Source organism: Triticum dicoccoides, chromosome 6B, assembly GCF_002162155.2.
Source record: "Triticum dicoccoides isolate Atlit2015 ecotype Zavitan chromosome 6B, WEW_v2.0, whole genome shotgun sequence".
Lineage (NCBI taxonomy): Eukaryota > Viridiplantae > Streptophyta > Magnoliopsida > Poales > Poaceae > Triticum > Triticum dicoccoides.
The window spans coordinates 561,153,775-561,169,626 of NC_041391.1; positions in this window are offsets into that span (position 1 = coordinate 561,153,775).

The following is a 15,852-nucleotide window of genomic DNA, read 5'->3' on the forward strand; positions in this document are numbered from 1 at the left end:
CAATCATCTTGAAAGCTTCAATCTCAGTTGGGGTAAAGAGGTTAGGAAGAGGTTGAAGGATGTTTTCTTCTTCTGCCACCGAAGCTTGATCCTCCATGGCCTTCTTGATCCCATCATCCTTGTTGATCTCCCCGGGTTCTTCTCTCTTCAGCTCTGTCTTCAATAGCCAAGCATCCTTGTCTTCATTGTCGGAGGAGGGTGATGTCATGATGCCTGGCCTTGACAAATCTGATAGAAAACAGCTCGAAACAAAGATAGAGGATGTTTGCGTGATACAGTGGTCAAAACCTTCGGGAGATTATATAATGATTTTTTACCAACCAAAAGAAGTATCGTGCAAGAAAACGGAGTCCAGAGAGCACACGAGGTGCCCACGAGGCAGGGGGCGTACCCAGGGGGGTAGGGCGCATCCTCCACCCTCGTGGGCACCTCGTGTCCTTCCCGGACTACTTCTTATTTTCCTATTTTCTTAAATATTCAAAAACGAAGAAAAATTGCTATTAGAACTATTTTGGAGTCGGTTTACTTACCGTACCACATACCTATTCCTTTTCGGAGTCTGAGATGTTCTGGAAAGTGTCCCTTATGTATTCCTCCAGGGTTACGGTTTCAATAACATTGGTCTCAACATTTATAGGGTTACCTGAGATATAATGTTTGATTCTTTGACCGTTCACCACCTTCGGATTTGTGCCTTCGGAGTTGTTGAGTTTTATGGCACTGGAACGATAGACCTCCTCGATAACGTAAGGGCCTTCCCATTTAGAGATAAGTTTTCCTGCAAAAAAATCTTAAACGAGAGTTGAATAGCAACACATATCACCTACGTTAAACTCACGCTTTTGTATTGTTTTGTCATGCCATCTTTTAACTTTTTCTTTAAACAGTTTGGCATTCTCATAAGCTTGGGTTCTCCATTAATCAAGTGAGCTAATGTCAAATAACCTCTTCTCACCGGCAAGTTTTTAGTCATAATTGAGCTCTTTAATAGCCCAATATGCCTTATGTTCTAATTCGAGAGGTAAGTGACATGCTTTTCCATAAACCATTTTATATGGAGACTTACCCATAGGATTTTTATATGCAGTTCTATAAGCCCATAATGCATCATCAAGTTTCTTGGACCAATTCTTTCTAGGTCTATTAACAGTCTTTTGCAAAAACTAATTTGAGCTCTCTATTACTCAATTCTACTTGACCACTAGACTGTGGGTGATAAGGAGATGCAATTCTATGATTAACATCATACTTAGCAAGCATTTTACGAAATGCACCAAGAATAAAATGTGAACCACCATTAGTCATTAAGTATCTAGGGACTCCAAACAACGGAAAAATAACTTCTTGAAGCATGTTAATAGAGGTGTTATGATCAGCACTACTAGTTGGAATAGCTTCTACCCACTTAGTAACGTAATCAACAACAACTAAAATATGTGTATACCCATTAGAGGCAGGAAACGGTCCCATATAATCAAAGCCCTAAACATCAAATGGTTCAATAACAAGAGAATAATTCATAGGCATTTCTTGACGTCTACTAATATTACCAATTCTTTGACATTCATCACAAGACAAGACAAACTTACGGGCATCTTTGAAGAGAGTAGGCCAATAAAAACCGGATTGCAATACCTTATGTGCAGTTCTATCTCCAGCGTGGTGTCCTCCATATGCCTTGGAGTGACACTTGCGTATGATATGTTCCTGTTCATGCTCAGGTACACAACGTCTAATAACACCATCCACTCCTTCTTTATGAAGGTGTGGGTCATCCCAGAAGTAATGTCTTAAATCATAAAAGAACTTTTTCTTTTGTTGGTATGTGAAACTAGGTGGTATGAATTCAGCAACAATGTAATTAGCATAATCAGCATACCATGGAGCAGTACGAGAAGCATTTATGACAGCTAATTGTTCATCAGGAAAGCTATCATTAATAGGTAGTGGGTCATCAAGAACATTCTCTAACCTAGACAGGTTGTGCGCAACGGGGTTCTCAGCTCCCTTTCTATCAATAATAGGCAAATCAAATTCTTGGAGCAAGAGAACCCATCTAATAAGTCTAGGTTTAGCATCTTTATTTTCCATAAGATATTTAATAGCAGCATGATCAGTGTGAACAGTTACTTTAGAATCAACAATATAAGGTCTGAACTTATCACAAGCAAATACAACTACTAAGGATTCCTTTTCAGTAGTAGAATAATTTCTCTGAGCAGTGTCTAGAGTTTTACTAGCATATTGAATAACATTTAGTTTCTTATCAACTCTTTTTCCTAGAACAACACCTATAGCATAATTGCTAGCATCACACAAAATTTCAAAGGGTAAATTCCAATCAGGTGGCTCAACAATAGGTGTAGAAATCAGAGCTTTCTTAAGTATTTCAAATGCTTCTACACAATCATCATCGAAGACAAAAGGAATATCTTTTTGTAGGAGATTAGTCAGAGGCCTAATTTTTTTTAGAAAAGTCCTTAATGAACCTCCTATAAAAATTGGCATGACCAAGGAAACTTCTTATACCTTTAATTTCCTTGGGACTCAACATCTTCTCAATAGCATCAACTTTAGCTTTATCAACTTGAATGCCTCTTTCAGAAATTTTATGCTCCAAGACAATGCCTTCATTAACCATAAAGTGGCACTTATCCCAATTCAAGACGAGTCTAGTATCTTCACATCTCTGCAAAACTCGATCAAGGTTGCTCAAGCAATCATCAAAAGAGGATCCATAAACGGAGAAATCATCCATGAATACCTCACAAATCTTTTTACAAAAGTCAGAGAATATTGCCATCATGCATCTTTGAAAGGTAGCAGGTGCATTACATAAACCAAAAGGCATACGTCTATAAGCAAAAGTACCAAAAGGGCAAGTAAATGTGGTCTTTTCTTGATCCTCTGCTGACACAGGTATTTGAGAGAAACCAGAGTAACCATCTAGAAAGAAAAAATGTGTATGTTTGGATAGTCTTTCTAACATTTGATCAATAAAAGGTAAAGGGTAATGATCTTTTTAGTAGCTTTATTTAATTTGCGGAAATCAATTACCATCCTATAACCTGTAATAATTCTTTGCGGGATCAATTCATCTTTATCATTAGGAACGACAGTAATACCTCCCTTCTTAGGGACACAATGGACATGACTTACCCACTGACTATCGGCAACGGGATAAATTATACCTACCTCAAGGAGCTTTAGTATTTCCTTTCTTACCACTTCTTTCAACTTAGGATTTAACCGTCGTTGGTGATCAATAACTGGTTTGGCATCTTCCTCCAATTTTATTTTGTGTTGGCATAGAGTGGGACTAATGCCCTTAAGATCATCAAGAGTATATCCAATAGCAGCACAGTGCTTCTTTAGAGTTTTCAATAATCTTCCCTCTTCCTGCTCTGAAAGGTTAGCACTAATAATAACAGGATATATCTTCTTTTCATCAAGATAAGCATATTTAAGAGTATCGGGTAATGGTTTAAGCTCAAACACGGGATCACCGTTGGGTGGTGGAGGATCCCCTAGGATTTCAACTGGCAAATTGTGTTTCAAAATAGGTCCCTGTATAAAGAATACTTCATCTATTTCCCTTCTTTCATTCATAAACATATCATTTTTCATGGTCTAGCAAATATTGTTCTAAAGGATCATTAGGAGGTACGGCAATAGAAGCAAGACCAATAATTTCATCCGTACTAGGCAATTCTTTATCATGGGGTTGTCTACGAAATTTAGCAAAGTTAAACTCATGAGACATATCTCCTAAGCCAATCATAACAACATCCTTTTCGCAATCTATCCTAGCATTAACAGTGTTCAAGAAGGGTCTACCAAATATAATGGGACAAAAGTCATCTTGTGGGGAACCAAGAACAAGAAAATCAGCAGGATATTTAACTTTCCCACACAAGACTTCAACATCTCTAACAATCCCAATTGGTGAAATAGTATCTCTATTGGCAAGCTTAATTGTAACATCAATATCTTCTATCTCAGCAGGTGCAATGTCATGCATAATTTCTTCATATAAAGAATGAGGTATTGCACTAGCACTAGCACCCATATCACATAAGCCACGATAACAATGATCTCCTATTTTAACAGAAATAACAGGCATGCCTACAACAGGTCTATGTTTCTTAGCATCAGGTCTAGCAATTCTAGCAGCTTGATCAGAGAAATAAATAACATGCCCATCAATATTATCAGCCAAGAGATCTTTAACCATAGCAATACTAGGTTCAACTTTAATTTGCTCAGGAGGTGTATATGTTCTAGTATTACTCTTACGAACCACAGTTGAAGCTTTAGCATGATCCTTTATCCTAACAGGGAAAGGTGGTTTCTCAATATAAGTAGTAGGAACAATAGGATCATTATAAGTGATAGTATTTTCTTCAACTGTAATAGGTGTAACTACTTTTACTTCAGTGGGAGGATTATATTTAAACCACTTCTCCTTAGGGATATCAACATGAGTAGCAAATGATTCGTAGAAAAAAACTACTATCTCAGAGTCAAGTCCATATTTAGTGCTAAATTCATGAAAAGCATCGGTATCCATAAAAGATTTAACACAATCAAACATAGGTGTCATACCTGACTCCTTACCATCGTCGGAATCCCAATCTTCAGAGTTGCATTTAATTCTTTTCGATAAATCCCATTTGAATTCAATAGTCTTCATCATAAAAGACCCAACACAAGAAGTATCAAGCATGGAGCGATTGTTGAGAGAAAGTCGAGCATAAATTTTTTGAATAATCATTTCTCTTGAGTGCTCATGATTGGGGCATGAATATAACATTGACTTAAGCCTCCTCCAAGCTAGAGCGATGCTTTCTCCTTCGCGAGGCCAAAAATTATATATATTATTGCGATCACGATGAACAAGATGCATAGGATAAAATTTCTGGTGAAATTCCAATTTCAATCGTTTATAGTCCCATGATCCCATATCATCACATAGCCTATACCATGTCAATGCATCTCCCTTCAAAGATAAAGGCAAGACCTTCTTCTTAATAACATCATCGGGCATACCTACAAGCTTAAATAATCCAGAAACTTCATCCACATAGATTAAGTGTAAATCGGGATGCAATGTTCCATCTCCTGCAAAGGGATTAGCTAGTAGTTTCTCTACCATACCCGAAGGAATTTCAAAGTAGACATTTTCAGTAGGTTCAGTAGGTTGAGGAGCAACTCTTTGCTCTACTGGTCAGGGTGAAGATACCCCGAACAAGCCCCTCAAATGATTATGTTCCATACTGACAAGTGACAGTAAATTTCAGCACACTATATAAATTTTTCCTTACCAAGTTCCACTTACCAAAGGCACTTCACTCCCCAACAACGGTGCCAGAAAAGAGTCTTGATGACCCATAAGTGTAGGGGATCTATCATAGTTCTTTCGATAAGTAAGAGTGTCGAACCCAACGAGGAGCAGAAGGAAATGACAAGCGGTTTTCAGTAAGGTATTCTCTGCAAGCACTGAAATTGTAGGTAACAAATAGTTTTGTGATAAGATAATTTGTAACAGGTAACAAGTAATAAAAGTAAATAAGGTGCAGCAAGATGGCCCAATACTTTTTGTAGCAAAGGACAAGCCTGGACAAGTTCTTATAATGAGAAAAGCGCTCCGGAGGACAAATGGGAATATCGTCAAGCTAGTTTTCATCACGTTCATATGATTCACGTTCTTTACTTTGATAATTTGATATGTGGGTGGACCGGTGCTTGGGTACTGCCCTTTCTTGGACAAGCATCCCACTTATGATTAACCCCTATTGCAAGCATCCGCACTACAAAAGAAGTATTAAGGTAAACCTAACCATAGCTTGAAACATATGGATCCAAATCAGCCCCTTACGGAGCAACTCATAAACTAGGGTTTAAGCTTATGTCACTCTAGAAACCCATCATCTACTTATTACTTCCCAGTGCCTTCCTCTAGGCCCAAATAATGGTGAAGTGTCATGCAGTCGACGTTCAAATAACACCACTAGAGGAGAGACAACATACATATCATCAAAATATCAAACGAATACCAAATTGACATGATTACTAATAGCAAGACTTCTCCCATATCCTCAGGAACAAACGTAACTACTCACAAAGCATATTCATGTTCATAATCAGAGGGGTATTAATATGCATTAAGGATCTGAACATATGATCTTCCACCAAATAAACTAACTAGCATCAACTACAAGGAGTAATCAACACTACTAGCAACCCACAGGTACCAATCTGAGGTTTTGGTACAAAGATTGGAAAGAAGAGATGAACTAGGGTTTGAGAGGAGATAGTGCTGGTGAAGATGTTGATGGAGATTGACCCCCTCTCGATGAGAGGATCGTTGGTGATGATGATGGTGATGATTTCCCCCTCCCAGAGGGATGTTTCCCCGGCAGAACAGCTCTGCTAGAGCCCTAGATTGGTTCTGCCAAGGTTCCGCCTCGTGGCGGCGGAGTTTCGTCCCGAAAGCTTGCTTATGATTTTTTCCAGGGTAAAAGACTTTATATAGCAGAAGATGGGCACCGGAGGACTGCCAGGTGGCCCACGAGGCAGGGGCGCGCCCAGGGGGTAGGGCGCGCCCCCCACCCTCGTGGATGGTGGGTGCCCCCCTCAGGTACTTCTTCCGCTCAATATTTATCATTAATTCCAAAAATGACTTTCATGGAGTTTCAGGACTTTTGAAGCTGTGCAGAATAGGTCTCCAATATTTGCTCCTTTTCCAGCCCAGAATCCCAACTGTCGGCATTCTCCCTCTTTATGTAAACCTTGTAAAATAAGAGAGAATAGCCATAAGTATTGTGACATAACGTGTAATAACAGCCCATAATGAAATAAATATCGATATAAAAGCATGATGCAAAATGGACGTATCAACCTCCTAGCCATTAAAAGAGTGACGTGTGGCGTCACATGAATGGTTAACAGAACACACAAGATTTAAATTATACAAAATGTTTGAGATGTTAAAGTGGCAGCTATTTGTTTTAAAATGCCTTTGTTTGTTATTCAAGTTTGCCTTCTCTCAATATGGACACGAAAAATACCACAACATGTCTGGTGCCATTCCATGATAGCATGCCAAGTTTCATGAATTTCAGATGATTTTTGGATTTACTAGAATTCAAAAACAAAGTATCTCAATATTTTGCCGGCAATCAACAGTTCCCTGGTGTTTGAAATTCATTCTCATTTCTTGCATGGGACCTAAGCATGCACCCAAGGACACACATTTAATACGTCAACCCATTTTTCTGCACTGGAGCATGTCCATGTAGTTGAGATTTGAATTGTGCACATAAAATGCCTAGAAAACTCAGTTAATGTATAAAAATGTCCAAATGAACCCCGAAATTGCAAATTTTAACACGACACGCATGTGGCTCTATGTTGCCACTAGGAAAAAAATTGAAAACTGGAAGAGGCAACGAATATCGTTTCATCCACCAAGGAGGCACATTCCCTAACGGAACCATGAGGCTTGTTGTCAGAAGCTGTGGTATGTGAGAAGCTTATACCCAAACTTGCCCCAAATGGGACAAATTTTTTAGCACACCATGTTTGATGTCGTTCCATGATAGCATGCCAAGTTTCATGAATTTCAGACAAGTTTTGGATTTACTAGAATTTTAAAACCATGTATCTCAATGTTTGCCGCCGAGCGACGGTGGCAAGGTGTTTGGCATTCATTCCCATTTCTTGCATGGGACCTAATGTCGCAGTAGAACACGGTCACCTATGGGGCCATCAGCCCCTTGTGGTTCAGCAAGGGGGAAGGTCACATTGCACAAACAACAGAGGCCATGGGACAGCACGACAGAGGTGACATTGGTGGTTTTTACCTAGGTTCGGGCCGCTGGGAAGTGTAAAACCCTACTCCTGCTTTGGTGGATTGATGGAAGGACCACGAAGAACACGCGTCGCTCAAGCCCGACAAGGTTGCCTCGGGAAGAGTAGCTACACGCGTATGAGTACACAAGGGTCCGAATCATTTTTTAGGTTGCCCTGACCCTCCTTTTTTAGGCTAAGGGGTAACCATAGTGGCAAAGCAGTCATTATCTAGTGATTAGATGGCCAACAGTGCTATCATACCTAACTCTGGCAGTTAGGACAAAGTGTATTAAATGCACTGCTAGATGTCATGCTAAGGGTGCAGCCCGGCAAGCTTGCTACGCTGCTTAGTCATCTTCTACCTGTTTGCTTGACACGCCTCTGGACGGGTGTCATATAGAGGTAATCTTCCTTCCAAATGGCTGCCACGTGCCAAATGACAGCCACCACTATAAAAAAATTACACTTCCATGATGATACGTGTTTGTCACAGTAGGTCGCATTTTTTGTCATGCATGTACATCCATGACGATTTTATGACAGAATCAAGATAGTCATACATTTGCTGTCGTAGAAGTGTTCCATGACATTACCAAAATTATCATCACGGAAGTGTCCACTTCCATGACAATAAATCGCCTGTCACAAAAGTGCTTTCGTCAAGGGTGACCGACACGTGGCATCCACCGTAACGGAACGCCGTTAAGCTATCAGGTCGGGTTTTGGATCCGATAACCCGTTAACAGCCCCGACCAATGGGGATTTTCCACGTGTAAAATCATCATTGGCTGGAGGAAACACGTGTCGGCTCATCGTCGGGATAGATGTCATCCACTCATTGGACAGAAGGCGCCTATGATACTTCAACACGTGGCACAGCCCAACAGAGGCCCATTCCTGTGAAAAGGACGGCCCATTTGACTTGGTCAAAAGGTGGCGGGCCGGCCCATGGAAAGCCTGTTAACGGCATGTTCGCATATACCCCATTTACAACCCGCTAACCCAAGGCCCGTTAAACCCTATCCGAATTAGGCCCAGTAGCGTCATCTGGGCCATCCAATATGATTCCAGCCCGTTTTCACTTCTGGCCCATGTATGGCCCATGACGTCTTTCGGCCCATATGAGGCCCTTTGTAACTCTTGGCCTATTAACGACCCATGGTGAAACTGGCCCGTAATGAATAGTGTATCACTTTACACCCATTAACGGCCTGTGGTGAAACTGGCCCGTAATGAATAGTGTATCACCTTATACCCATTAATGGCCCGTTATTCTGTTGGGCCGTTTCTAGCCCATGTTATCTTTCGGCCTTCTCAGAGCCCATTTATTCTTGGGCTCATTTCCAGCATTCGTTTACTTACGGCCCGTTACTGTCATTTTCTGCTTGTGGACCAAATTCAGCCCGTGGTTACAGTCGACCCGTTTGTGGTCCGTTAATACGTTGGGCCGTTTTCATAGCATCATCAAATATGACCTATTAATGATGGCCCGTTATGGTCGGCCCATGAACGGACGATTCCAACTCTAGCCCGTTTACGGCCATACTGTGGTTTGTTTGGCCCATGTTTGGCCAATCGATCATACGGCCCGTATAAGGCCCATTGATGATACGGCCCGCAGAAGGCCCATTGTTTCTACGGCACGTAGAAGGCCCATTGTTTCTACGGCCCATAGAAGGCCCACTGTTTCTATGGCCCGTAGGAGGCCCAGTGTCACTACAGTAAATATTAGCCCATGGTTATTGTGGCCTAGTTTTAAAAAATAGGTTATTGCAGCCACTAGCAAACCGCAGAAAAAGAACTGCAATGACTACAAGCAAACAAATAAACAAGACAACAAGGAAATAAATAAGCAAGCAACTAACGCTAGGCTATCACGACTATTACACATATTACATCCACTGGGCATCAAAGTTCGCCACCAACGCAAATATAGGGAACAAAGCAGCATATCATATACACTGGTTGTCAAAGTTGGCGACCAGCGCAAATAAACGCCGCAGCAAAACAAATCTAGAACTGAAACCACTTCAGAAGATCTCAAGAAACAATACCCTGGGTACCCAAAATGCTGGCAAGATGCTTTGCAAGCTTATTAACTTTCTCTTGTTTGGCGCTTAAATCCTCCAGCGCTTGCTGTTGCACCAGGAAATATGCATCTGAATTCTGCAGGGACTTCCTCAGTCCTTTAGCTTCCTGTCACAGCACATCTGATCGATGTCTTTCAACTTGAAGTTGAGACTCAAGAAGACGAACTGATTCAGGCAGCGAGTTCGAAGAGCTTGTGCCAACAGTAGTGGCCAGTAACTCGAACACTACATCAAGACAGGACTTTTGGGTTCTCTCACGGTCGTCAAGATAGTTTTTATTAGCTTTCTTGGAGACCAACAGGGATGTCTCACTATCTTGAACCTTATGTGCATTATTTCCTTTACCATTGGATAACGCGGTACTGTTCTCCAATATTTTGTCCGCATTCTAAAAGAGAAACAAGCAGACACATCACGTGTTTACCATGTTGTATATGAAACTCATTTTGGTAAATGAGTCCAGTAGTAAAGTGGATAGGATAACAACATGAAACAAACATATATCTATGTACCATGGTCACTTTATGGTCTATATCATTCTAGTTTTTGTTGCCAAATCAAGATAGAGACACAGTTCAAATAATATTTGTTCAAGACAAAGCAGAATAGACAGAATATAAGTGTGGGAAACTATAGAGCAATAACAACACTTGTAATGTGCATGACACGAGAACATAATTGTTTATTCAATTGAAACTGAAATCAACATAGAGCAGGTTACAACAACAAACCAGTTAAAGAAACAGGTTTAAAACATACCTGTTGCGCCATTGGAGTTTCAATTCCATCCTTCAAATTTGAAAATAGTTGGTATGAGTAAATATAGTAATGCAAGAGCAAAGGAGTATGAACCATAGCTACATAACTTGACCTGAGAACAAATCTTCTTCTCCTTTAAGCGTTGAGTTGGGATTTGGAGTGGTGGTCCTCGTGCTTTGGGCACTGCAGTTCCCTTACTAACTTCTCATGTTTGGTTGCTCTGTGGTGGAGACGGTGTTGTGTCAACTGGAACTGGGTTACTATCTGCCGGGGTTGGGGTTAGAAGGGGTGTAGCTGGTTCTCTGTCCAACTGGGTAGGGGTACAATCTGTGAGAGTCTGGGTTATGTGTGGTGGATCTGGTCCTTGGGCAAGTACAACCGTGGTTCTATCTGCATCAACTGGTATCACTATCTTTTCTGAAGACCGTGTTGTTACTCCCTTAGATACTGCCATCACCCTCACCAATTCAAATGGTCGATAAACATGAAAAATAATTGAAAGTATAGACATTGTATGATAGACAGGTGCAATGGATAGTGGGGAAGAAAAGAGGGCATGAAATAATTCATATTTATGTTGTCTAACCAAACATGATAGCATGACACAATTTCACATATATGATGGCTAACTAAACAAGATAGCATGACACAATTTCACATTATGATGGCTAACTAAAAAATATGGAAAGACATAGTTCAAAATATGAGACTATGTAAACAGGATGACATGATATAACTATATAATGTGTTTATTAAATAGGTTGGCATGCCATAATTCACATATATTCACGGATAGAATGCCATAATTCAAAATATGATGATTGTAAACACTAAACAGGATGAGATGATATAACTATATGATGTCTTTATTAAATGGGTTGCCATGCCATAATTCAGATAGATGATGTGTATGTACTATGTAAACATGATGGCATGATAATTTTCAAATATATGATTTATAAGTAAGAAAGTAAGCAGATGGCAATCCATATATGATGTAAAAACTAAACAATGCAAGACAACATGCATGACATGGGAAATATAACGCTGCCAAGTTTGAGCATAGACCTCAGGGGGGAAATAGGACTAGTCATCAGCCTCTGAATCCTCCTCTGAGGAGCTCTCTATAACCAGCAAGATGTCTACTTTAGCAGGTAGCATTGTGTGCTCTGAATACCTTGTTTTCACTCCAGATACTTCCATCACCGCTTCAAATGGCTGATGCACAGGAAGAGTAGTTAAATATACAAACGTTATCGACAAATGGAACACGTAATACAAAAAAATGATAGCATGAATAATTCACATACATGATGATTGGCTAAACAACATGGCATTGCATAATTCACATATATAATGCCTTTGCAACAAGATAACATTGTATAATTCACATAAATAATGTCTTGCAACAAGATGGCAATGCATAATTCACATATATGGTAATTACACTGAACATGTGGCATTCACGCAAAGCATGTCTAAACTAATCAAATGACATAGCAATGCGAGACACCATACGCACAATATGAGCAACATAACCCTACCAAGTTAGAGCATACACCTCGGGGGGGGGGAATAGGACTGGTCATCTGTCTCAGAATCCTCCTCTGAGGAGCTATCCGTAACCAGCGAGATTTGCGCTTTGTCAGATAGCATAGTCTGCTCTGAAGACCTTGTTTTCACTCCAGAATTTGCCATCACCGTGTCAAATGGCTGATGCACACGAAGAGCAGTTGAATGTACTAACATTGTTGACAAATGTAATATGTAACAAAAAAAAGGATGGCATGATATAATTTACATATAAGATGACTGGCTAAGCAGGATGGCATTGCAAAATTCACATATATGATGCCTAGCTAAACAAGATGGCGTTGCATAATTCACATAAACGATGAATAAACTAAACAGATGGCATTCGCACAAAGGATGTCTAAACTAAGCAGATGACATATTTGATGTATAAAGTAAGCAATGCAAGACACCATATGCATGATATAACCAACATCAGCATGCCAAAGTTAGAGCGAAGACCTCAGGGGGTAAATAGGAGTTGTCTTCTCCTTCCGAATCCCCCTCAGAACAGATATCTTCCTCTTGATTACAATCCGAAATGCGTGGAGGGGGGCTGCCTTTGCGCCTACCATGGAGCGACGTCTGCATGAAATTTTATTGCCACGCAAGGCTCGTCTCTTCCGCTCTACATGTTCAGTTCCATTGTTTACAATAACTGTCATGCATAGGAATAAAACATAGTGAGATTCTGTAAGGAGTGCCTACAGAAATCCAGAGTGATGGTAGCAACCTGTGGATAGACCCAAAACCAATAATAGCAGGCAGATAATGGCTTTAGTTAAAAAATACAGATAATGGCTTATTTACTGTTTGTTTCCCACCCAACATGAAACTCATAGTAGACACCGAAGATTAACCAGGTAGTAGATAGATACTATTGATTGCGTCCTCGATATGTACCCCACAACCATTTAAAAACTCAAGTTTGACCATTAGTTTGGAGCTGACTCAGAGTCTAATCGGTGAATAGGATGATAGAGTAGCATGTAATATTAAGCGATGCATAACGTAAGCAGGCACGAAAGAGTGCGACCTCTCTTGTGGGCCCGTGTAGTCCTCGAGGTCATCTGCTCGGTTGATGATGGTAATGCAGTTTTCATGGTTGCCGGTGGCGGGGAAGAAGATCTGAGGCGACGAAAGACAGTCTGGAGGCCGAATCCCTGCTGTGTTGGACCCTTCTGTCGTTGGAGCAGCTGAGCTTGGGTGGACGACGGCGCAGTAGGAGCGGGACAAATCACGCAAGGTTTTCTTTGACAACTATTTGTAAGAGAAGTAATTCTGTAAGGGCTCGTTTGAATTGGAGGATTCCAACAATGCAGGGATAGGAAATAGACATGAATAGGACAGGAATGCACGTGCAAAACAGAGAATTTAAAAACACATGATTTCTGCCAATCTGGGTGTTTGATTCACAACAATTGGAAGATCACAGGATGCAAAGAAGCATGGTGAGATTAAGTCAAACCACAAGAAAATGTATGGTTATAATGTTATTATGCTACTATCTCTTAGTCTTGTGCTTCATGAATAGGAATTTGAAAAGGAGGACAAGTGAAAATTAAAATTCCTACGTTTTTTCTTTCAAGGAGACACTAAAGGAACAAATCCGTGTGCTCAATGGACAATATATATAACATGTAGAGTAAAAAAGAGATGCAACAAGTGTACAACCTCTTTGGCAAAGCCATGTCGATCTCAGCGTGATTGGGTTGGCCGGTGAGGATGCTCCGGCTGACTTTGGTGTAGGAGGAGGGGAAGAAGATCTTAGGCGTCTGGAGATGGAGCCCGAGGTACTGCTCCGCTGTGATGGAGGGTTTCGTCGTTGGAGCAGCTCCGGTGAGTTGTACGACGCCGAGGCTGAAGCAAGACAAGAGAGACAACGAACAACGTTAACCTGAGTGGAATTCTAATAGCATCTCCAATACATGACATAAAATACATAACCACAAAGTGCTAGATGTAAAATACATCAGCCGCTCATCTCTGAACTTAACTGTCAAAACTGAATTTAACTGTCGAAACTGAACTTAACTGTCGAAATTGAACTTAACTATCGAAACTGAATTTTACTGTCAAAACTGAATTTTGCTGTCGAAACTGAACACACTAGCAAGGTGAGGCTACACGTCGGTCGACTGACTTTTTCATCTCTGGTCAGTCGATTTTGCAGCTGTTGGATACGAAATCAAGGGCCTGCAGTTCATCTTCAATCTCCACCCCCTGAGCCGCTAGCCACCACCGGCCAAACAACAGCCCCCCGCCCCTCGCGGCCGGCGGTGCGCCGCCCCGCCCGCCCCTAAAACACTCCCCACCGCCGGTCCACCGTCGCCCCGGCCATCCCTCTAGGCCCCCCCGTGCCGAGTTTTTTCTCTGGCGATCCCCACGCCACCGCCCCGCCAACGCCCCGCCACCGCCGGCGACCACCGCCCCCACCCTGAACCCTAAGATAGATAGTGGGGTACCTCTCCGGCGAGCCCTCCTCCCTGCTGCGCTGGTTCTTCCTTCACCCCGGCGATCCCCCCACCCCCTGAAAATCGACTGACCCAAAAGTCGATTCATTCGACTGAAGTGTAGCTAAATCGGAGCAGCATCACAAGCAAGAGCAAGAGCGAGAGCAGCAGCGCAAGCAAGAGCAATAGCAAGAGCAGACCAGGCAGGGGACCGAGAGCAAGAGCAGAGCAGCAACAGCTCCTACTGATGTGGACGTCGCCGCCGAGGGAACGACGCCGTGGAGGAAGTGGCCGACAACGCCACCGTGGATGGAGCGACGCCATGTTGGCTCGGGACCGAGCGCCGGCAGCAACATGAGATCGAATCAAGAAGAAAATGCGACGATTAGTGTACAACCTCTTTGGTGGCGCTGATTAGGCTGCAACTTCATCTGAGGAAACGGTGATGATGATGCTCTTCCGGTGGTGCAGGTGAAGACGGCGGTGTGGGAATGGAGGTGGTGCGAAAGACGAGGGGAACGTCGGGGCAGGTTCTTGGAGGTGGAGGACGGGGTAGCTGAACCAACGGGACGACGAGATCAACGACGGATCCTCATCCGGTACGATTGACGAGGGACGTTGAGGTGTTGCTGTGGACGTCGTCATCGGGGAAGAGGCTCCGGCTGGGTGGCGGACGGAGCATGGTGTGGGGTTTCATCGCGGGTTTTCGCGGCCTCGGAGTACGAATGTGTGGGCGGATGGGATGGCAGTGGGGAACCATGGCTTAGGGACGTGCTTGTCCGAAATATGGGGTAAGTTACGAAAGTACCCCCATCGATTTGAGGCGGTTCTTTCGGTTCAGGGGTACCACGGGCACTTCGCGTGTCGGGATTTCATAGGAGGTGGGAGTTTTCGCGCGTGTTGTAATTTCGGAATAGCAAGGTGCGGGTTGGGATGGAGGGAGTTGTTGGAGCACAACAAGACAAAGATATATCTTAAATATTTTAGGCTAACAAGGCGCGGGTTAAAATTTCCAGACAAGCCTAACGTGTACTCTACCAAATCAAGGCGCACTACAAATGTCATTCAAAAGGGCCAATTCCAGTCCTGCCCCTAACTCGAACCCACTACTCAGTTTTGCCCCT